Raw genomic sequence first — 24176 nt, 5'->3', positions numbered from 1 at the left:
CTACACAAGGGATGGTCCTTAATAACCTAGCTCTGTTGGATAGGGGACTTCTGGTCTTGGGTCTCATGGGACTGAAACAACTGAAGAAAGAGTTTGTGGCAGACTGTCACACCCAGGGCACTACACACAAGACTGAACACATCCCGTCTTTATTTAAAAGAAGCCTATCTACTTATCCAGGAGCCTTGGCCCAAGACTCAGGATTCTGGTTTGCCATACAACTAGATGCTAAAGAGGCACTCTCAGGAAATGTGAGCCAGTGGACTGCATCTTTGCACTTACCCTCAGTCTTGCTATGGCTTGCTGGTAACTCCCAGAAAGGAATGTATACATTTGTCTAGAACTCTTATTTTTGCAACTGACACCCAAAGGATAATTCCAGATAATTTGCTCTAGAGGCCAGCAGGATTTATGACTGCTAGCCTCTAGATATATATATATAGATAGATAGATAGATCTATCTATCTATATATATATATATAGTCCCACAGGGCTATATATATTTTCATACTTTAAAGCTGTTGCCTGAGTTTTTGGCTTCCAGTCAGCCAAAAACTAGGTGCTGACTGAGACTCCCACCCTTTGGAACACCAACAGGTCTTGGCACAAATTCAACAATTGGAACTTGCCAAGAATAAATCATGGGTGAGGTGCATAAACAATGAATTTTGGAACACACACACAAATAATAAAATTAAATTTAAAAAAGAATAAATCATGATTTATTGACAATCACAAAGATTTGAGAGATAACCAAGAGCTAGGGCAAGATTGAACAGTAAGGTTTATCTCCTATAAAAGTCCACTTCTTCAAGACTGGGAGAGGTACTTATTTCACTTAATACATAGAAACAAACACAGAAAGTAAAGCAGAATGAAGAAATAGAGGAATATGTTCCAAATGCAAGAACAAGATAAAGCCTCAGGGAAAAAAGTTCTTAATAAAATGAAGATACATAATTTACCTGATATGAAGTTCGAAGTAATGGTCCTAAAGATATTCACCAAACTTGGGAGAAAAAATGGATAAACACAGGGAGAACTTCAGCAAAGAGACAGAAAAAATAGTAAAGTACCAACAGAAGTCACACAGCTGAAGAATAGAATTAATGAACTGAAAAATATACTAGAGGGTTTCAGTAGCAGACTAGATGAGCAGAAGAAAGGATCAATGATCTAGTAGAGCAGCAGAACTCACACAACAACTCCCCCCCCTCAAAAAAAGACTGAAAAATAGCAAGTTAGCTTAAGGGCACTCTTTTCACATCAAGTGAAAATAACATTTGTATCATAGGAGGAGAGAGAGAGGAAGAGCCAGAAAAAAATTATTTGAAAAAATAATGGCTGAAAACTTCCCTTACCTGGGCAAGGAAACAGATGTTCAGTTTCAGGAAGCCCAGAGTTTCAAATAAGATAAACCTAAAGAGACCCACACAAAGGCACACTATAATTAAAATGTCAATAGTTAGAGAGATTTTTAAAAGGAGAAAGAGAAAAGCAATTTTTTTATGTATACGAGAACTCCTATGTGGTTATGAGCAGATTTTTTTTAGCAGAAACCCTGTAGGCAAGAAGAGAGTGGTATGATTTATTTGAAGCACTGAAAGGAAAATACTTCAAACCAAGAATACTCTGTGTGGCAAGGTTATCATTCAGAATTGAAATAAAGATAAAAAGTTTTCCAGAAAAGCAAAAACTAAAGGTGTTAAAGGTTAAAACGTCCTTGTAAAAAATGTTAAAGGGACTTCTTTAAGCTGAAAGGTAGGGTACTGATTAGTAACAAGAAAACATAAGGAAGTGAAAATCTCAATGGTGAAGGTAAATATATAGTAAAGGTAGTGGATAAATCATTTGTAGGGTTAGTAGGAAAGTTAGAAGATAAAAATAGTAAAAACAAATATAACCACAATAATTAAAGGAATATACAAAATAAAAAGATGTCAAATGTGACATCAAAAACATAAAACATAGGGAGTAGAAATATAGCTTTATAATGAATTAGAACTTAAGTTATATTAACTTAAAATAGGCATATATATATATATATGCTATTATATGTGAGCCTCATGATAACCACAAAGCAAAAACCTATAGTAATAGATACACAAAAGATTATGATAAAGGAATCTAAGCACAATACTAAAGAGAGTCATCAAACCAAAAGAGAACTAAACAGAGAAAAAAGACAAGAGAGGAACTACAAAATGGCCAGAAAACAATGAACAAAATGACAATAAATGCATACCTATTAATGATTACTTTAAATGTAAGTGGAAAAAAATGTAAATGGAGTAAACTCTCTAATCAAAAGATAAAGAATGACTGAAGGGATGGAAAAAACAAGAGCATTTAAATGCTTCCTACAAGAGACACACTTCAGATATAAGAACACACACAGACTGAAAGTGAAGAGATGAAAAAAAAATTGTTCCACATGAAGTCAAAACAAGATAAAGCTGTTGTACCTGTACTTACATCAGACAAAATGGGCTTTAATCAAAAGTGTCTCTAAAAACAACAACCAAAAAAGGCATTGCATTATTGTAAAAGGGTCAATCCAACAAGAGAATATAACATTTGTAAATATGCATTCAACATAAGAGTACCTAAATATACAAAAGCAAATATTGAGAGACCTAATAGGAGAAATTGACAGCAATACATTTATAGTAAGGGGCATTAATGCCTCACTTACATCAATGAATAGATTATTGAGACAGAAAATTGATCAATATTAGCCTCATCCAGCACATTTGATACACACAGAACATATTTACAATGTCCTTCTGAACAATTGTGTCAATGAAGTAAACAAAGGAGAAATAAGAACAAATACATTGAGACAAATGAAAATAGAAATATAGCATCCCAAAATCTATGGGGCATAGGAAAAATAATTCTAAAAGAAGTTCATGGCAATATAGGCCTGCTTCAGGAAATGAGAAAAATTTCAGATTAAAAATCTAACCTTATACTTAAGGACAGTAGGAAAAGAATAACAAATGGAGCCAAAGTTAGTAGAAAATGGGAAATAACAGAGATCAGAGTAGAAATAAATGAAAGATCAGGAGCAAAGTAATGATCCCCATTACCACCCCTTTTATTCATCATAGTATTAAACATCCTAGTGAGAGCAATTAGGCAAAAAAAAGAAATAACGGCATCAAAATTTGAAAGGAAGAAGTGAAATGTCACTATTTGTGAATGACATGATTTTATATAGAAACCCCCTAAAAACTCTACTAAAAAGCTCTGAGAACTAATAATCAAATTCTAATTTTTCTAATTTTTATTTGGAAAACATATTAAAATATAAAAAAAGATAATTTGGGTTATTTATTAAGCATTACCAGATCTAAATTTCTGAAATCTTCAGGGAATTAGGATAACTACTCATATTCTTGTAAGATTTTTGTTTCAATCCAATTTTCTTAATTAAAAAAGCAAAAAAAAAGTACATTGAAATCATGTAATATTTGAGAATTTTTAAAATGTGTATTCCATTTTTGCTTTCATTTTGAAATTTAAACTCTTTTCTTCTGAAAACATAAAAGAATTTTACATCATAATTTTTGTTTTCAGGTAACTATGAAAAAGAATGCAATCATGTCATATTCAGTGAATGATTTTGTGGCTATGTTTCATTTATCATCCTCACTGAACCAGGGTATGAATATGCATAATCTTGCTTTTTTTACTGAGCTTTTACATTATAATTTCACAAGTAGATGAAAAATGCTGTATTTAGGTGGTTGGCTGGATTCCCAGTCATTTTTTTTTATCTTTTGTTTTTCTGCAATTCAAGGGCATTATGGACTGATTTACTTTTTTTCTATGTATGCCCTGCCTTTTATAGTTAATTTAGAATGTGTCATTTCTGATGTCTTCAGTGAATAATAGAATCATGGTGTGTAATCTCAATTCTTTTGCTTTGATTTTTCTAATCTAGAAAATCCTTCATATATTACTATATCAATAAAATTACTTGTTTTTTTATTATTAGGAGCAAAGAAAAATTATGTATTGAGTTCCTTTTTGCTGTACGCAATAACTAGTTTACTTGCATTTACTAATCCAATACAGCAGTATTTCTTTTTTTTTCCCTTTTGAGCATTAGCAAACTAAAAGCCACACAGATGGTAGATACTGGGTCATGATCCAAACTTAGGTAGTGATGTTAGAGCCCTCAAGATCTTAACCTCTAACTTCTACCAAAGAATAAGATAATAATCACATATTGACTTTATCCCTAAATGCCTCTATTCCTTCAATGACATTAAAAAATACTAAGTGCATACTATTTTTCAAACATTGTTTCAAGAAATTCAGGTGCAGAGTAAGTGCTACAGATAAGGAAGGTTCTTGGGGTGCCTGGGTGGCTCAGTGGGTTAAAGCCTCTGCTTCAGCTCGGGTCACAATCTCAGGGTCCTGGGATCGAGCCCTGCATCGGGCTCTCTGCTCAGCGGGGAGCCTGCTTCCCTCTCTCTCTCTGCCTGCCTCTCTGCCTACTTGTGATCTCTGTCTGTCAAATAAATAAATAAAAACTTAAAAAAAAAAAAAGATAAGGAATGTTCTTTCTCTTAGTTTGCTATTCTAATAGAAAAAGACAAATAACATGTGGCCAAATAAATAACATGGTTTGAGAAAGTGCTTAGTGCATCAAAGAACATAAAAGTGTCCTGGGATAGAGGTTGACTTGGGGGGTATTATATGTTTGATTGAATAATCAGAGAAGATTTTTCTGGAAAGGAAACATTTATTCATAGATCTGAAAGTTGAGAAGGACCCAGCCATATAAAGATCCTGGGAATGAGCATTCCAGATGGCGCAGACAATTAAGTTTAAAGGCTTTCTTATGGAAACAGGATTGGTGTTTTAGAGGAATACTACTACTACTAATAATAATAAATATTAATAATAATAATATAGAATATGTTATATATTAATAATAAATTATGATGATGATGTTGTTGGTTGGCCTACTATTATTTCAGGTAAGAGATTTAGCATTACTAGAAGTTTAAACATCCACTGATACTATAATATTAAAAAAATTAAAAAAAAACAAACATATAATAAATATCAAAAACTACTACACTTTAAAATAAAGATAGTTCCTTTGAGATTATTATAAATGTGTAAATTCCTCAATCACTGACAGTGACTTAGACTTGAAAATCTTTTCAAGGGAGACAGGAGAGTCTCTATTGCGATCCCATCTAAAATCCTACCTGATTTTTATAGTGGATCCTAAGAAGCACCAAGATTTAGAAGTCTGGTGGGGAGCGGGTTTTGTGGAGAGAGAGATTTGTTGGATTTTACTAGCACCCATGGGTTAACATTCATTTTTTGTTGTGCTTAAGAGATGACAAATTTGAATACTTTAAACAGAAAAACACTTAGATAAGTTTTATTAAACACTGCATTATAGTTAAGAAAGGCAATTTGTATATACAGTTTGGGTTAGGGTGGTTCCTGCAAGACGCCCCCCAAAACACAAGATGAGGTAACTTTAAAGTAACCTCATACCTGAACACGTATATACATATCAGAACCCTCAGATCATTAAACCCCTTTTGTCTTTGCCCTACTACTTTCAAAAAGTAATATCCTTTTATTTTATCCATTCCCTCATTTACCAAAACTCAGTATTTTCCTCTTTCCCTCAAACTTGATTTCCCTTTCCTATTCCTAACAAATAAAAGAGCCCTAAATCTCCTATTTTTTAATCTTCATTTCTTACTAATATAAATAAAAATACTGCAAGAGAAGCAAGTAATACATTATATGTTAATTTAAAAATACCACAAGAATAATCAAAGAAAATCAAACAAAAAAAGATACCACATAGTACTTTTAATGTAATTTGGAAAATCTCTGTTATTCCCATACAAAGGTATTCATTTATCAAATTCCTGATTCTGTTTATATTTGAATCTTTGAAGTTCTCAAACTTTTATGATTAATTTATATAAATAATTATATTCCTTAATATAAATTAATAAAGTGATCATAGTGACATTTGAATGTTCTTTTTTTTTTCTTTAAATTTGAATGTTCTTAATTTGTTTAGTTTAACTCTCAAAATCTTTGTTTTGGGGAAGCAAATTAGCTTTGTCACCTTTCCATTCTGTTGTATATATATTCGGCTTCTCCAACCATTGCAGTGTTTTTCAAGGAGTAGCTAAGGCCCCGGATGTGTTGTAAGTACTAGACTAAAAGAATATAAATATTCATTAGCTATGTCTTATGAAAGAAAGAAAAGCCTTTTCTAATGAGATCTTAAAATATAGTATGAATCTTTTACCAAGTTAGCTTTAACATGGCAAGATTTTAAAGTTAAAAATTACAAATAAATAAAGATAACCAATATATAGCAGTTCCATTATCTACCCTGAAACATTTGTATGGATAAGATATATGCTATAAATTGCCAATTAGTTATTTTATTTTAGAAAGTCAACTCCTAATTAAAAGGATACCAAAAAATGAAAATGAAAGAAATATGTACTGTTTTTGATCAAGAAGTGTTTTGTGGAAGTCTGGATAGACTGCATCTTGATAGAGGTAATGAAAGGGTAACAAAGCAATGAAATACTTAGATAGTTTCAAAAAATTAAAACCTGTGTTACATGAAAACTGTAATTCTACGAGATAGTTTATTGTTAGAGTTTACAACACAATTTTCATTTTAAGATGTATTAATCATTACTTTTATATTCATGGCATATCTGTTATGTACCAGGAAATGTACTGGATATAGAATTAGATACCTTTCTTTATATTAACTGTATGACAAGGTTGGTTATAATGATCTGTTGTTTTATTATTAAAAATTTGCCTCACTACTCTCTCTTTCTCTGTACACATAAATTCTTTTAAGAGAGTATAATGCAGAGAAGGAAAGTTAGTGAAAAATCCAGAGTTTCCAACCAGCACTCAGTTTTTATAAGTGCATCCAAATAAAAATTCATTTTATTTATATTGTACAAGTCCATCCACATCATTTTATTTCTAATCTCTATTCTTTGTAATTATGATTATTTTTAAATTTGAAAATATTTGGGGCTATTTTTTATTTTTCTTTAGGTGAGATAAGTTACACAAGAGCAGTCTGGACAAAATACCTGGGTCTGCCTTCAGTCTATGAGGAAAAGACTTAAAGAACATTTATATAAGCAATATGAACAAAGAGCTGGAGCTGCTAAAAATCTTAGAATGTTTAAAAAATATCTATGTATGTATATATACACACATAATTTATTGTGTATATATGATACATATTATATGCTATGTGTTATGTTTAGAATATATATTATGGCTATGTTTGTAGTAATATTTATATATGCATTCCAAGTGAATGAAGGTAAAAAGTCAGTTCAGGCATAAGATCTCAGGTGGAAAATTATATCTAGCTCTGCTCTGCATACGGTCCTTGAAGGATGTTAGTAAATTAGTATATATTCAGATTAGGAACACTAGAAAAGAAAGGAAACACTGTCATTGTGGCCTTTTATTATGTTTCAGGCATTATTCTAGATGCTGTTATATATATCTTCTTACCTAAACTTTATCAAAAAGCTGCAGTGGTGATATTTCAGTACACTTTTGCTTCAAAAAACCTAAAATGACTTAATTTGATTAAAATCACATAAGCCCATTTTAGTAATTTTTACCAAGTACTTCAACAACTAATTCATATATATTCTGGCAACTTTCATGGTTGCTGTTGGGTATATTTAGCCACCAGAATGAGTCAGCAAACCATCAGAACAAACTGACGGCCCTACCTCTCAGTATGCTAAAACTATTGGACACATTTGAAGAATGGATTATTTGGGGGGTTTGGCCCTCATGTTTTTAGGGCTCTCATTATAACTAGGATTCCAAACCTGTTAATAGTGGAGTCATCTCCAATTTGTGACCCAAATTCTAATATTTGGAATTCTGGAGAACTGAGAAAAACGTAAACTGACACACTAGAGTCTAGAACTGGTAATCTGGATAGGAATAGACCCTGGAATATTTACATTGGCTGAAGAAGAAGGAAAGTAGGTGGGAAGTCCCTAGGATTCCCCTCCCCACCCTGGGTTTAATTTTCAGTTGCTTTTTTGACCCAGAATTTGTTCCCCTCACCCTAACCAAGTGTACCATGTGAATTCTACTTTCCGTTTTATTTCCCCACACTTTGTTGGTTCACTTGTTTGCTTTTGGTAAATTTATTTTAAATTTCTGAGGGCTGTTATTTGTTCTCTAGTTGCTGTTCTTATAGGTTATAACTTTCTATAGCTTGTTTTTTTCTTCATAGCTGCATAGGCCTAATTCAAGAATTACAGCCTATAATCAGGAAAATCTGACAAACATGGAAAGATAAATGTAGACCAAACCAGAACAAAGATAGGTTTTCTTCATAAAAATATCACTACCTGAGTGTTATTATGCAATTATTTGTTTATTTTCCATGTTTGTCAGATTTTCCTGATCATAGGCTGTAATTCTTGAATCTCGTTTTCTATACCAGATTGATTGGTTTTTCTATTATTGTTTACTGAGTTTGTCATTTCTGTCCACAATTCACTTGTGGTATTAAGTCTTGGTCATATTAAGGATGCTTTATATCCCTATTTTAGTCAGTAAAATAATAAATGTCTGGTGCATAATACCTATGGGGTTACTTTTTGGTGCATCTTATCTGTCATTTGAACTTTCATATTAAAGATTTATGCCTTTTTTTGCATTATGTTTCTCAGAATCAATATTTTGCATTTTTTATACATGGAGAGGTTCCAAAACTACTTTTTCTAAAAATTTCACTTTTGGTTTCCATATCAGATGAATGTTTCTTGTCATTGGTTATAAACTTGGACACTGTAATGCTTTCTATGTAGTACCAAACTCCTCTCCATTTTGCCTGCAATAGTGTAGCACTTTTTAGTAATTTCATATTTATTGTTTGTCTGAACCACATACAAGACCAGTACAAATACACTAATATTTTAGGATCCGTAGTTATTTTATCCAGTTAACAGATAATCAGATTCTCCTGCTTTTTCTCTCACTTAAGAAGAAATATCTGTTACCTATACATAGACAGCATACACATATATTTGATATAATTCAAAATGGTTCAGACAATACAAATTCATATACAGACCTTCCTGATTCCTGATCTTCAGTTCTCCATTTCCCCTTCTTATCAGCACTATCATGAGTTTATACATGTTTATAAATAGACTCATTCCTCTTCTATACAAATGATTACACTGCCTACACTGCTCCACACCATGTTAAGATATTCTAGACTAAGTAAACATCATTAGGAAATCGACCCTGGGATATCAGTGGTTTAACTAAATAAGCTTATTTACTGGTTGCGGTTTATCCGCAATCTGTTGCTCACAGATAGGAAGTGAAGAGCTCCAGGACTGTGCTCTATCCATTTGCTCAGTCACCTGGGCTGACAATCTTTTTCTTTTGGATACCAAATGGAACACAGTCTCTGTCCTCCCCTTCAAAGGAGAGAGTAGAAGAGGAAATCATTCATAAATGATTAAGGGCCTCAATTAAGTCACTCAGAAACAGTTACGGTGACCTATGTCTCTTATGCTCACAGCCCTTGACCATACCTAGTCATACAGTCCTGAAACAGCTAGAGAACTGGGCAATATGGCCCTCCTAAAAAAAAAAAAACATAGCCTTCACATGCCCAGAAAATAAGATATATTGGACATTAGTCTACCACTTGCATCTCAATCTTTTTTGTTCAAATATATACAAATATGTATGTTGAATATATGTGTGTATGTATATGTATACACACATTTATGAATATATACTTATATGTGTACATATATAAACATTTGTGTGTAGATGTATGTATGTCCTGGAGCTCATTCTGTGTTTCATAAATATATCTCTGATTTGGAAGACTGAGTGATGTCTCATTGTTTGAAAATACCAAATTTTACTTACCTAGTCCTGCACTAGGTTGTTTCCAGTCTTTTGCCAGTATAAAAATGCTGTAGTGAATAGCTTTTGTGAACAAGTACAGGCATATTACTGGGATATATTTCTGGAAATGGAATTTCTGCAGCAAATTACATATTCATATAAAAATTTGAAACATACATGTTTTAAAACCATTGATATTTTGGGGGGCACCTGGGTGGCTCAGTTGGTTAAGTGTCTGCCTTGGGCTCAGGTCATGATCTCAGGGTCCTGGGGTTGAGCCCCAAGTTGGGCTCCTCACTCAGTGGGGAGTCTGTTTCTCCCTCATCCTCTGACTCCTCCCACTCATGCTCTGTCTCAAATAAATAAATAAAGTCTTTTTAAAAAATGGATATTTTCTTTTATATGTATTGTGTCTGTTTTCAGTATATTTGCCTCCTTTTTTGATTTTGATTTTTTAGAACTAATTTACATGTTGTTTGGATTTATGAAAATTCATGTTGAGTCATTTGGTTATATCTATTAATATATATTAATATAAATCTTAATGACCTTTGTAACAAATGCCATCCTTTGTCAGATTTCAAAGGCCTGTGTTTAATTTGTGTTTTATTAAGAATGTAACCTTGTTTTCATTTTGTTGGTATCGTCGTTGTCCTTCTTTTTATCTCTGGATTTTGTAATTACTTTGTTTCTTATGTATACAGCATGGTATTAAATTTTGCTTTGGAATTCAATTTACTTTTTTCTTTTAGTAGATAAATTGTCAGTTTACAGTAATTATCAAATTCAGTCTCTGTTTTACCATATATTAGTATCGTCTTCCCCCCTTAAATAGCCTTGTGATTTATTTTCTGTTTCTCCATTAATTTCTTTTTATAATTAGGAAGAAGGTGACTTTAGTATTTTCCTTTATAAAGTACTTTATAAAAACATATACTTTCATTTATTCTCTACTATGAATTTCCTACTATGACCAGTGATAAAAATAGTACACTTCATTTTCTTCTCCTTTCCCTTCTTTACACATTTTGATTAATTATATTTAATTGATTCTTAGTTGTAATAATTAAAATATCAGTTATAAATGATATATTTTGATACCTTAGATATAACATTAGAGGATTTTCAGAACTCCTGCATTATCTTACACCATTTTCTGTTTCACGTCCAAGTTTTATTAGTTATATCAATTTCTACCTTGTCAAAGAATATAAAAATATATATTCTTATCAATCCATCCTAATTTTGTTTTATTTAAGTAAATTCATAATCATATGTAACTCCTCTTGCTGTATATTAGCTTTGTTGTTTTTGTTAGAAATTTATCCCATAGATTCTAAGAAAATTCTATAAAGTGGTACTCATGGGAACAACATTCTTAAGTTTTTTCAGGATCTCAACTACCTATTTTTCTATTTATTTTCAATTTTTTGTCCAAACTGGAGCACTTCAGAGTGAGAGTGGGATGCTGCTAATAACTATACCAGGACAATGGATTTCAACTCAACTGTATCTCAGATGAATAAGAATGTATAGACATTCCATAATTTTAATATACATATTACAATATTATCTTTTTTCTAAAGCAGCACTCTTATTTTCCAACAGTTCTTTTTAAATTTTTTTTCAGAAATAAGAAAACATCTTCTGCAAGCTATAAATGGTAAACCTAATAAAACTCTAAGACAAAATAAGTTTTTTTATTATATTTTAGAAAAAAACATTTCATTCCATTATTTTATCCCCACCCTCCAACTTGAGGACCACAATTATATATACACGTTGGATCTCCATTTTTTTTCCTTCATATCTGTATTTTTTCCTTAAATTTTAAAAATTATTCATATATTTACATCTTATTGTTCCTGGGTTTATTATTTTTATTCTCTATTTTTCTTGTATATTTTCACATTGTCTCATCTTTCTCATGATGCTTCCAATTTTGCCATAATTTATAATTTTTTTTTCTTTTCAAACTTCCCTGAACTCTGTTAGCTCATATTCTGCATATCTCTTATCAGCGCACTTGTGTTTCTGCTTTGTGCTTTCTATTTAAATACATAAATGATTATTTCATATGTTCTCCCCCCATTTATGGTCATTTTGATTATTCAGTCACAATATATAGTAACATTTTTGTGATAAATATTCTAGTGTTAGTCTTTCACATTGCCTCCTTTTTAAAAAATTTTGGATAGTATATTTCAAATAATCTCTTCCTTTTTAAAATAATACTCAGCTTTGAATCCATTGACTTTTTCCTAGAACAGTAATTTGTAGAAGGTTATTGTAGAAATCATGCCAAGTCTTATCCTAGGCTAGTTTTTTTCCCTTTGTAACCTAGGAAATTATATGTGAGTTTTTCACTTTTTACTTCATCCTAGACAATGGCAATAGATAGCTGTGGTAATAACAAAACATACTGTCTTATCCTAACTTTTGTATTTCTGTGAAATTTCTCCATTTCATTCTTATCTTTATCTTTTTTTAAATGACTTTATCTATTTGTTTGAGAGACAGAGAATGAGAGAGAGAGGGAAAGAGCATGGGGGGGGTTAGAAGGAGAAGCAGGCTCCCTGCTGAGCAGGGAGCCCAGATGCCAGACTTGATCCTGAGACTCCAGGATCATGACCAGTGCCAAAGGCAGTCACCTAACAAACTGAGCCACCCAGGCATTCCTCATTATCTTTAATGTGTATTTTCACGGGATATAGAAATCTTGATTGAGAGATATTTTTAAAGCATTTTGTAGATGACATTCCATTATCCTCTACCTCCTTTTTTTTCTTTTCTTTTTTTTTTTTTAATTTTTTTTTAATTTATTTATTTGTTAGAGAGAGAGAGCGAGCGAGCACGGGCAGACAGAGTGGCAGGCAGAGGCAGAGGGAGAAGCAGGCTCCCCGCCGAGCAAGGAGCCCGATGTGGGACTCGATCCCAGGACGCTGGGATCATGACCTGAGCCGAAGGCAGCCGCTTAACCAACTGAGCCACCCAGGCGTCCCCCTCCTTTTTTTTCTAATCAGAAGTCAACAGTAATTCATATCGTTGTTCTCTTACAAGCAATGCGTCTTTTTGTTGTCCCCTTTCAAGATTTTGCTCTTTATCTCTGGTTTTCCTCAGTTTGATTGTAATGTATCCAGTGAGGTTTTCATTACAATTATCTTGGTTGGCATTTAAAATTATTCATAAATAATAACCCTAGTTGGGATAATTATTTAATTTTGTTTTTTTGAACTACATTTGGAAAATATTCTTTTTTCTTTTCTTTTTAAATATGGAGTGTTTCATGGATTTTCATGTCATCCTTGCACAGGGGTCATGCTAATCTCTACACCATTAAATTTAGAAAATATTCTGTTATGTATCTAGTATTCTTTCTTTATACTCTATCCCCTTTTCTATTTAGACTCCAATTCCATATGTATTTGCATATGAATGGACAAAGCATATGAATGGATAAAGACATAACATGTAAAATGTTAGTATTGTATAAAATAGCCTTTAAGGTAGAAAACATTAACAGAAAATAATGAGGGTTCGTTCATAATAATAAAAATTTTAATTTACCAAGAACTAATAATAATTTTAAACTCTGTTCATTTAAAAACATAGCCTAGGAGTATATAAAAAAACATTTTCATAACTACAGAGGAGAGAAAAATCTCAAAAACATAGTGTAAAATCTTTAATATACTTCAGTATGTGACAGAAAAATAAGACAAGAAAACAAGCAAAAATATTGTTAAACAATTCTGTTAATTTCTATTAATACTATATTATCTTAAAGTATTTTTTCTAATAATATCATATCTGCATCAGCTTTCTGTTTTCTATTTATTTATTTTTTAAAGATTTTATTTATTTATTTGTGAGAGAGAGACAGAAAGAGAAAGAGCACAAGCAGGGGGAGCAGCAGGCAGAAGGAGAAGCAGGCTCCCCACCAAGCGGGGAGCCTGATGCGGGGCTCAATCCCAGGACCGTGGGAGCATGACCTGAGCTGAAAGCAGATGCTTAATCAACTGAGCCACCCAGATGCGCCTTTTTTATTTTTTTTAAAGATTTTATTTCTTTATTTGACAGACAGAGATCACAAGTAGACAGAGAGGCAAGCAGAGAGGGAGAGGGGGAAGCAGGCTCCCCATAGCGCAGGGAGTCTGATGTGGAGCTCGATCCAAGGACCCTGGGATCATGACATGAGCCGTAGGCAGTGGCTTTAACCCACTGAGCCACCCAGGCACCCCTGCATCAGCTTTCTTTTTCTTAGTATTTATATACTGTCTATTCATCCACATTAGTCATTCTATATTCTTGTATTTTACATTTGTATCATAAACAATTTACAGTTGGACTTTTAAATCCGATCTCAAATATTACTGTTCTAATTAGTGTATTTATTCTATTCATTAATATCATTAGTCATGTTAGTTGTATATTTACTGACAATTTTTTTTCTATTCATTCCACCTGTTCTATTTCAATTTTTTCTCTTTTCTGTTACTTTTATGATTTTTTTCTACTTGTTTCTATTTTTAAAAAAATCTTGAATGTACTCTTTCATTTAGTTGTCATAGTGTAATAGTGAGATATAATAATACCACTATACTTGTCTTTGGTCCCTCATTCCAGACACAGAGCTCCTAAAACCTTGGAATTTCCTGAGTCATAGGAGTAGCTTTTGTTATGCATAATAAGACTCTTTCAGCCATATCTGAGTTCCTGCTAAGATGACTCTCAGTGGGTCCCTAGATAGCTTCAAATGGGGGCTGGTTGTCAGAAGAACCAATAGGCCCTGATCTCTGAGATTTAGTTAATCACCCATGGCCAATGATTTAATCAATCATGCCTATGTAATGGCACTTCCATAAAAATGCTGAAGAGCGGTATTTGGAGAGCTTCCGGGTTGGCAAACATACTGAGGAGCACACCTGGAGAGAGGATGGGAATTTTGTGCCTCTTTGCTTATGTGTCCCTATGCCTCTTACTTGGATTTGGCTATTCCTGGGTTATAATTTTTATAATAAACGAGCGATAGTGAGTAAAGAGACTTCCTGAGTTTTGTGAGCTGTTCTAACAAGTTATTGAACTGAGGAGGGTTTTGTGAGAGCCCCCAGTTTATAGCCGATCAATAAGAAGTAGGAGAGGCCCAGGACTTGTGATTGACATCCGAAGTTGGGGACAGTCTTGTGGGTCTGAATCCCTAACCTGGGGTGTTTGCCTCAACTCCAGTAGTTGGTGTCAGAATTTAATTGAATTGTATATCCATGGTGTTCAGAGAGTTGGAGAATTGGTTATTAGTATGGGAAAAAACCCACTCATTAGTGTCAGAAATATTGTGTATAAAAACAATTCATACACGGAAGTTACAAAATCTGTACAAAACTATTTAAGTCTAAAGTAAACCAAACCCTAACAATACCACCCCCTCAAAGAAAGAATTGTAAACATTTTATCTTTCCTGGATCTCTCCTGTTTACTGTTATTTTTGTCATGTTTTCTAGTCTCTGTCTTGTTTGATAGGTGATTTACACCAGTGTGGAAATGATGCTTCAGGGTGTGTTGGATTGCTGATTTCCTTTTGTTTCAGCCTCACACTGCAGGCATCTCAAGTTAATTTGGGAAGTCACTTCTAAGGCTGCGTGACTTGTTCAGGCCCTGGCCTCAGACATCTGTTTCCTCCTACCAGACTCCAAAACTGAAGACAACTTCCCCTGAGTAGATTTATCTTGCACTGTGTAACGTCAGTGTTCTTGTGCTCCACTGGCTTATATGGAACCTCCTTTCCCTTTTGTTTTGACATGTCCTTTACTACCTTTGCAGATTTTTTATGTTCTTAAAAAACTGTACATTTAAAATCCACCAGTGTTCATTGTTTTCATTAATAGAGGGACCTAATTCATAATGACTCCCCCCTGCCACTAGAATTCAGCTTCAAGAAGGTATGTTTATGATATTTTCTAGGAAGGTCCCAGTTAATATTTTTAAGTAATAATTTAATCCATAACTTTCTCATATATGCATATCAATTCCTTCAATGTGGGAAAGCTCTGTCAGGCTCATTCTTCACTGTCTACATTGTCAGCTCTTCTGAGGAGGCCTTTTCAACCACAACTATGCACAACAATCAATCTCTCTCCATTCCTCCACATCCCCCTCTTCCCTGTGTGCTCCTAAGTTGTGTCCACAATTAAGTTAGTGGCATAAGAGCTGGGCTGTTTTATATTAATTTTATTTTATACATTATTTATATATATTTATTTCATTGTACACCTATAACAACTAGAAAAGTGTACAGAATAAAAACATTCAATATCTCCTTATAATAACATTTTCTACACAAGAACATGGTTATGATGAAAACAAACTAACAGTTTTTTATTATATTCACTTTATGCTATAATTTATAGTGATCTTTCCTGAACAGTAGAATATTGTACTTCTCTAGAAAAGGTGAAAAGAATACTTGAAGGTCAGCCAAAAAGCATATTAATATGGATAAAATTCCAATGTTCATTAGGTTTTTTTAAGTACAAAGACTCATTTTAATTTCTCTGTGAATGTATATGGTACTCAAGTACATTGCATTTCAAGTACTTCACAGTTTGACATGAAAATGTCAAGTTATTTTGGAGTTCACATCATTCTTGAAGAAGAGACAACAATTTTAATCCTATTATTTTGGCATTTCTTTTTGTCAGAATAATTTCACGGAGCACCCTTATACTCTTTTCTGTGTGTGATTTCTCTCTAACTGAAACAATAGATTATAGCTTGACAAAAGAATGATTCTTTTTTCAATCAGGTTTCAGTTCACTTTAAAAGAAAATTGCTTTTACTCCTTCCTTACAAAAGAACCTATGATGTTTGAAGTTAAACAAAATGACCTAGTAGAAAATATGTCAGTTTAGAACTATAAGAACTATATGATTTGTCATACTGAATTTTCAGAATATGGTGGAAACATTGATTCAGATATCCTCCAAAGAGATCTTACCATATTCACAAAGAAGCCATCGTGTGTATTTTTTTAATTGATGAGATATTTACAAAAGGAATTTATATACCTGGTTAAATTGCTTAGTAAAATGCAATGTTAATATAACTCAGGACTCTTTTACTTACTTAAGAAATGAATCCTTTATTTGTATAGTTAAAGTGGAGTTATAAGTTTTGAATTGCAAATCATAAAACTGGAGAAAGTTTAATTTAAATAGAATAGACGAGATCAGCTAGTCAGACTCTTGAATTTAAATAAGGGCAAATTGAGGCTTACTGTAGATAGGAGAATAATAAAATTAATGGCTTAAATAAAAGTTTAAGAATTAACCATCATTCTTTTATTTGTTTTGTTAATAGAAGTATTGCAGTGTTATTTACATTTTAAAAAGTTCTTGATTTAGAACCTTTTAGAAATGGAAAGACACATCTCTGACATTAGTAATAGATACTTCCTTCTATTGCAGAAACAGTGCATCTGTATGTTGTTTCTTTTATTTAAAATTTTATATAGCAAGCATGTGGAAGAGAATAGAGAAGTTGAATATGATCATCTATGTACTAAAGTTGGAATTTATCCCCATTTATTTCAACACCTAAATATCTGGAGAATCAAATCATCACAGTTTTGCTTCGCAGGGCTATTGCATATGATTTTTTCATGCTGTGGACTGTACAACCCTAGCACAAGCATTTACACTGAAGTCGGAGTGAAATGGTGGCCCATGAATCATGCAGAGCACAAACAAAAGGACCTCACTCAACCTTTCTCCAAGAATTAGTTGTTATTCTGTATTTGGATTTATATATTTTTCAATCTTGCTTCACACATATATCATCAATTTATCGAACAGGAGTTCATTAGAGGTATGAAGCAGAATTGCCTATTTTTTTCTTGAAGTACAGTCTTCAGCCACTCTGTAATACGATATTTTTCTCTTACTCTCAACCTTCATGATTTAACTTATTTAATATTTATGGATTCATGACACAGTTTTGGTAAATTGTGTCTTTCTAGGAAAAACCCACACATCTGTAATCAATTAATTTACAGTAAAGGAGCCAAGCATATACAATAGGGAGAGGACAGTTTCTTCAATAAATGGTGCTGGGAAAAGGGGACATCCACATGTAAAAGAATGAAACTAGACCATTATCTTATACCATACACAAAAATAAACTTAAAATAAGTTAGAGATTGAACAGAAGACCTAAAACCATTAAATTCCGGGGGGGGGGGTGGACATAAGTGTCAATCTTGATACAAGTCTTGTCAATGAATTTTTTATTTTTTTAATTTTTTAAATTTTAATTTGTTATTATTTGTTTTTAGAGAGAGAACATGAGTGGGGAGAAGCAGAGGGAGAGATAAAATCTTAAGCAGGATCCACACCCAGTACAGACCCTGATGCAAGGCTCGATCTCACAAGTGAGATCTGAGCTGAGCCAAAATCAAGAGGACACTCAACCAGCTGTATCACCCAGTGCCCTGTTGGCAATTATTTTTTTTTAAATCTTGCACCAAAAACAAAAGCAGCACAACATAAGTAGACATATGGGACTACCTCAATTAAAAAGCTTCTGCACTGCAAAGGAACTATCAACAAAATGGAAAGACAGTGTACGAAGAGGGAGAAAATAATTGCAAATCATAGGTCTGATATTTTCAACTTAAGTTGAAAATATGCCAAGAACCCATGCAATTCAGTAGCAAAAAAAAAAAAAAAAATCTCATTTAAAAACAGGCAGAAGATCTAAAATGACGTTTTCTCGAAGAAGACGTACAAATGGCCAACAGATACATAAAAAGATGCTCAACATCATTATCAGAGAAATAAAAATCAAAACCATGAGATATTACTCCTGCTGTTAAAACAGTTATATTAAAAAAGAAGAGAAATAACAAGTGTTGGCAATGATGTGGAGGAGAGGGAACCCTTGTGAACTGTTTGATGGGAATACAAATTGGTGCAATTATTATCGAAAACATTGGGTATGCCTCAAAAAAGTAAAAACAGAACTACCATATCGGACAGGAGGTAGGAAGAATGAGTGATCTATTTTTTTTTCTTTTAGTTTGAGTAAATTGATAAAAATTAAAACAAAACAATGGATTTACTATCTATTCACTCTTCCTTCATTCTTACTATTTTTTGTACATTACTTGAACTATAAGTTTAAGTCTTTTAGAAACTATTGTCAATATTTGCTTGTTGTTTCATAAAATCAGTATTTCTTGGATTTAACCATCATTTACAACATATCTTTTCATCCTTCTTGTGTTCCAATCACTCTTTTATGATTCAATTACCTTATTTCTAAAGAATGTCCTTTCATGGAAAAATTATTAGTACAATATCTTTCAGCATTTTCATCAAGACATATATATATATGTATATATACACATATATATATAAAATATTACTCTTTAGTAGTAACTTAGGTGGTTCTAGAATCTCAGATGATGAGCTGTTTCCTTTTGATATTTGAAGATGTTTTTCCAGTGCTTTTGGCTTTTCTTTTTGCTGTTAAGAAGTTTGCTTTTAACATCATTGTTTCTATATTAGTGAAGTTTTTCTGTTTCTTGTGAATAGATCTCTGTTTTTGAAGCTGTGCAATTTCTCTACATCAAGGTTTATTGATTGATTATTTATTGATGAGGTTTATTTTTATTTATCATGTTGAGGAGGTATTGTGCTCCTTGAATGTGAGGATTCATGTCTTTTATGAAATCTGGACAATTCTTTGTCATTAACTCTGAATATTACATTTCTGCTCTTGTCTTTCTTTCCTTTTAGGACTCCAAGTAGATATTAGTTAGAAGTTTTTATATTTTTTCTCATGACCTTCTACCTGATTTGGCATTTCTTATTTATTTCCCTATGCTGTCTTCTTTGTAATGTCCTCAGATTGATGTTTTATTACATAAACATTTTTTATGATATTGGCTATTCTAGTTTAAGAATTACATTTTTATTTCAAAAGTTACCCGCTTTTCTAATATGAATTCTCTTTGTGTCTTTACTCATTTTATATTTCCATTTTAAAATGTCCCTTAGAGGGGCACTTGGGTGGCTCAGTCTTAAGAGTCTGCCTTGGGCTCTGGTCATGATCCCAGAATCCTGGGATTGAGCCTTGCATTGGGCTCCCTGCTCAGTGGGGAGCCTGCTTTTCCCTCTCTCACTCCCCCTGCTTGTGTTCCCTATCTCGCTGTCTCTTCTCTCTGTCAAATAAATAAAAAATCTTAAATAAAAAAAGTTTAAAAAACAAAAAATAAATAAAATGTCAATTAGAATTTCATTAACTGAAGTTCTCAGATGTCCATTCTTGGATTGATTCTGCAGGTTACCTTATCTGGTACATTATTTGCTCATGTAAATATTATTTTGAAGTTTGCGTTCTCTTTTAGGAGCCTTAAAGAAGATTTTATGTATGGAAATGCAGCAAAATCTGTTTGAGAATGTTTCCCACTATAGCAGGTAATCTTTTACTTTTGTTGAAAGGAACTGATTTCTGTGTTAATTTCTCACTTAGAGTTTTCAGAAAGTATAAGTGGCATATATTTGCATATTTGCAGGGGATTCTTTTTTTTTTTTTTTTTCCTCTTAGGATTCTTGTCAAGGAAAACAAACTTCCTTCTACTCATTTTGGGCTGGTGGAACTTTTTCTCAGCCCATCCTCTCCCTTGTGAGATAGCCTCTCTAAGAGTCCGGGCTTTATACCATAATCTTAGCTACAATTCCAACTTTCCAGAGCCCCTAGCTTACATGTTGTCACTGTATTTAAGTTTCCTCTTGATTTGGGGGTTCAGATGGCTTTACTTATTTTCCAGAGAATTCAGTTCTGTATTTTAAGATATTCATATTGTTGTTCTCAGATGATTTATTTTGTTATCTTGATATAACCATTAGTACATGATGTTTTGTTCATTTGAGACAATAATCATTATTGTGTTTAGCCACTTTGAAGGGGATTTTTTTAAGGATTAGAGGATGATAAAATTGTTATCTTCTGAGCTACTTAAAGTATACACATAAATTATTATTGCAAAGATTTTAATGTAACACCATAAAACCAGGATGAACATGGAAATAGGATTACAAAACATAGAATTATATTTGTGATTTAAATACACAGACTTTTATATTAGTCTATAAAATTAACCAAATATTTTATGTGAAGTGATAAAGTCATTCTCAAGATTTACTTTCAAAATAAAAATAAAACATATATATTTGAATAACTATGTACATGTAATGTTTTATATGGTTATAACAAATTATTTTTCTTTGGGGATTAAGTCAAGATAATGACTTTATAAATTCACAAGAAATATGAATTAATAAAACACAGGCACAAAACAAAGTAATGAAAACAATATATTTATTTGAAGTCTAATTACAAATATTGAGAAAACTAAATTTCCAACAGTAATAATGAAAACATTAAGGTAAATCCATTTCCTTGAGGAAGTGGTGATGATGAAATGTTAGGTGCATATACAAGTTCCAGATATATATGGTCTCTATTTTGTAATGTTTCATTTTATCAAAATATAAAAATTTGTATGTTTGTGGGTCAAGGATTTGGATTTTTAATACTTTTATTATAATATTTTTCTATATTTTCTATATTTCCCAGAAGGAGTATGTATTTTTTTTAATAATAATGAAAATCATTAACTATTTTAAGTGTCTCTATTTGGGTATTTTCCAACTTTTTTGACAATTCAGAATACATCTTTTAATTTGTTTATTTTCTGGGAATAATTTGTGGCTATCATGGGCTAGTTTATAAAATATTTTAGGTATAATATTATGGTAAATTGATATTCTCACTGAGAGTCATTTATATTTTATTTATAATAACTGGGTTTATGTGCTACATCTCAGCAAAGAATTGAAAAGTACACAAAACAAAAGTTCATTATTTCCTTAGAGTTCACTATTTTAGCTTTTATTTTTTACTTAATTTTTCCCTTTGAATTTTGCATGTAATGTGAATGCCATGGAAATATTTGAGAATTTAGCCATTATATTCAAATCAGAATGCATCTTATTTAATTGAGGAAGATTATAAAAAACTTTGAAAGATAATGATACTTTGTATTTTAAATCAGCTAATGAAATACAGAATAATAATATTGTAATGGTCTTGGGTTTTTAGATATTTGAAATTTAAATATTTGAAAAATTTACTTATATTATCACATATTAAATTAGCTTGAATTTTATAATTTGACTTGACATTTCATACTGTCAAAACCACACCTTATCCAAATAATTCTCACATAATCACTGTGCCTTAAAGACTACTCCTTTGGTTAAGCACATTACTTTGATTACAAAGAGAACTAAGGGACTCTTACAGTGAAAAAATAAGGTGATCTATCTCTATTTCTATCCCTTTTCCCATGCCAGTTCTCAGAAAAACACATCAGTTTCAATCCTCTTGTACATCTAAACCAGGATATAATAAACTCCTTCCCTCAAAATGGAATTTAAATAAAATTAACCAAAGAAACAAATTACCAACTTTTTTTTTTTTTTTTTTTTTTTTTTTTTTTTTTTTTGCTAGGCTGCAAATGTGAAACTTTCTGGGGATGCAATTGCTGGCTAAAATAAGTATTTTACTGTGAGAAAAATTCTCAGCTTTTCCATTTCTAGTTCTGAGAAAAGTTATAGTACTTCCTTCTTAAAGTTATTGTAGAGATTACATGACTTAATTTATGTAAATCTTTTATTACTAAGGCAGGCGCATAATAAATAGCAATTGGTATTACTGTTGTTTATTTTGTTATTGTTGCTATTATTATTGTCTACAGAATGATATAGAGTTTTATTTATGTTTTTTTTAAAAAGATTTTATTTATTTTTGTAAGAAAGAGAGTGAGCAAGAGAGGGAGGAAACGCCCAAGTGAGGGGGAGGGAAGGACACAGGGAGAGGGAGGAGCAGACTCCCCACTGAGCAGGGAGCCCCATGTGGGACTCAATCCCAGGACCCTGGGATCATGAGGTAAGCTGAAGGCAGACACTTAACTGACTGAGCCACCCAGGCACCCCTGATACAGAGCTTAAAAACAAATATTTTGGGATCATCATTTCTTTCTCTTGAAAAATTGTTATATACCTTGGAGTACTATATGAAATAACTTCCTCTATTTCTTTGAGTATTTAAGGGATACCAAGTATATCTACACGAGTGAATTTTTTTTGGTCTCTATGAATGGCAGGGCAAGTGTTTGGGGAAATAGGGAACAGTTACTGTCTCTTGTACTTTTCCACCTCACAGTGCACAGTGTTCTCAGAGAAAATCTTGCACATCAAACAGCAGATGAATAAATCTGTTAACAGTCAGGAAAAACATGTGTTATCTAATAAATTTCACCAACTATAATTCTAACTGAAACATGACCTTGGGATGATTATGCTCTTTAGGACTTCTCAAAAACATAGACCTTCTCTAATTTACAAAGTTGTGAGTGAACTCAGTTCCTGTTAAATAACAGGAACATGCAACTGGTCTTAAGTACGGAATAATTGCTTTCTAAAATGAAATAGAGTATATCATACCCAGGAATGAATCAAATATGTATAATTGATGACTAATTACATTCCCACTGGGAGATACTTCTCACTATGTATTTGAAATCGAAAATACATAGCACACAGCAAATACGATACAGTGAAGGTAGTATTTTTAATATAGTAAATATAAACAAGCATTGCATAATTTGACATACAAGTTTTTCTATCTTTTAAAATAAACCTCAAAAACTATGCATTTAACATAGTTTCTGAGTTTGGAAATACTTATATTCAATTAAGTAACCTAGGTATACATTGTTAAGACTTTGGCTGGTGCTTGGCAAGATTACTCGGTTTGAGGAACAGTTGGATGCCATCCATAACTTATATACATATATTTACATATATATACATATACATAGCACACACACACAAGTGTCTGTATTGTTTCTTAGCATGGTAATATCCTTAATAGCTTCCAAAATTATTTTTATTAATTTCATTATAGTTAAAGTGAATATAAGCTAGAAATTCACTTATCATGCTTATTCTGGGCTTAGAGGAAATTTCTGTCCATTGAAAGGCTTTGTTTAGAGCTGGAAACACTCCATGGAAGTGTGTAATAGAGACTGAGAAAGTGTGGCTGTGTCCTGGTTTCCAGGAGTCTGCTCAGGGGTCATGTGTATGAATGTCCCTTAACTTATA

Source organism: Martes martes, assembly GCF_963455335.1.
Source record: "Martes martes genome assembly, chromosome: 2".
Lineage (NCBI taxonomy): Eukaryota > Metazoa > Chordata > Mammalia > Carnivora > Mustelidae > Martes > Martes martes.
Note: the sequence above shows the minus strand (reverse complement) of the source record.